We start from the raw sequence: 2,039 nt of genomic DNA on the forward strand, positions 1-2,039 counted from the left end.
CTGAAAGAGCAAGAAACAGCCTTTGTGCCTGTGCATTGAGGTTTCTCACTAGGTTGTTTTCAGTTTTATAAACTCGTTTTTTGGATTATGCTAGTCTGCCCTTCGCAACAGGTCATCATGTTTGTTGTTTGCCCAAAACTGTGAGGGTAGGTACTGGGAAGCCAAAGGATATCACTGAACGGAGAAAAAGTCACAGGCAAGAAATGCAGAGAAACGTAGAGCTCTGAGAATATTTTCTCCACTGAATATTCAAAGTGGGGACATTAAGGTGGAGAGTTTTGGGGGAGGACTGCAAATTTCCTGTAGTAACTCACAAGGGGTGAGGCTGGAAACTGCTACATCGTTTTTGCTCTTTTATGATCAATTGTGATGTAAATGCTGATGGCTGCTTAACAGGCAAAACAAAGTAGGGAAATGATGAGTCATATGTACTCGTAGCTTGTCTGAACAAGTAATGTGCAAGTCAAGTTTCATTTAAATGCGGCAGAACTTTCCCCCAAGGATTGTGTTCACAAGGCAGGGCAGCGGGAGGCTGACAAGGGCTTTGGATCGGCATCTGTGGACCCCTCAAGCAGATAATTTTCATGATGCTGAGGCTATCCAGGTTCAGCACTGTTTGTCCTAGAGATACTGAAATTCACGTGACGGTAGCCTTCACTGGAATCTGTTGTGAAACACGGGTGGAATTTTTTCTATTGCTTTTCAAGGGCATGATCATATTTCTCCTGACGTGGGAGAATGTATCTTCCCTATCGAGAGAAAGCTTCTACAGCTCTCCAGCATTTGGGAAGAACTGGCTGGCTGCCCTGCCCATCCGAGAGGTTTAAAGACGACTCAGTCTGTCTACCTTCACACCAGGTTACCTCAGGAGGCTTTCCACTCCAGCAACTGCAGCTCAAATGGCAGAAGCACCCTTAACATTTGCCTTTTCAAAGCATCATCTAAATTATTTCCCTGTTGATTATCGTACATGCTATTGCAATATTTTTTTGTTTGTTTCCTTTAGTAAAAAGATTTTCTTCAGCAGCAGAGTACTTTCATTCTCCACGAAAGGAGAGCGAGCTGTACTGGCAATTAATGACACAGCACTCGTTAGGAAGTTGGTAGCACAACTCCCAGTGACTTCAGCACGCCCAGGAATAAAACCCAAAGCGCATGCAAATCACCGCAGGTATCTGTAGTGCAGTAGCATGAACCTAAACTGTAACATCCATGGCAAGCATACCCATCTGTAGCTCAGAAATACTGTCCTTTTCCCAGCAGCTGTTCTGAAGGCTGATGTGAAGCCCGGTCCAAGGTGCCTGCTGTCAGCTGCTGGGATGTTATTGAAATAGGTATATGGGAAACAAGTCATGGTTGTTCAAACCAGCCAAAAACTGGGGGAAACCAATCTCAGAAATCAAGGTTCTGTGTGTATATATAGCAAAGGCACAATCCTTTGAAATTGTGCAGTGAAAAGGATACAGTTAGGAACATACTGCAAAGGGAACAAGAACATAGTTTTGCAGTTTTGAAAACTACTTTTTGAATAAGTAATCCAGTTCCCAATTCAGAACTAAAATAGCCTTCCTGTTAGTGCAGTGCTGCAGTCTGTCACAGTTGGCAACGAGAGTTTTCCCTTTTGGTCGACTCTGGGTTTAAGTAATAATAAGAATATGCCTGAAGTGCAGAGTCTCTTCGCAAAAGGCCTTTTTTGCACATGATTTATTAAAGGGCTGCCCCGTCATTTCAACATTGTACAGTTACATGTTTTTGTAAATGCCACCTAATATGAGGTGCCATTTGAAACACGAGTGCATTTTCTACCTAAGTTTTGGTAAACGTGTCTTGGGTGTCTGCTCTCACTCCCAGAAAGTCATTTGGTACTTAATCACCTGGCTAATTAAAGGTCTGATTTAGATCTTTCTTACAACTGGTGACATAAATCAGTAGGAGCATTCCTGACTTCAGGCTTTTATTTACTTCTGATTATATTACTAATGAAAACTTTAATATTACTTAATGAAAGCAGATGCCAGGTAAAGCAGTGGGAAATGTCC

The sequence above is a fragment of the Accipiter gentilis genome, chromosome 32, assembly GCF_929443795.1.
Source record: "Accipiter gentilis chromosome 32, bAccGen1.1, whole genome shotgun sequence".
NCBI lineage: Eukaryota > Metazoa > Chordata > Aves > Accipitriformes > Accipitridae > Astur > Astur gentilis.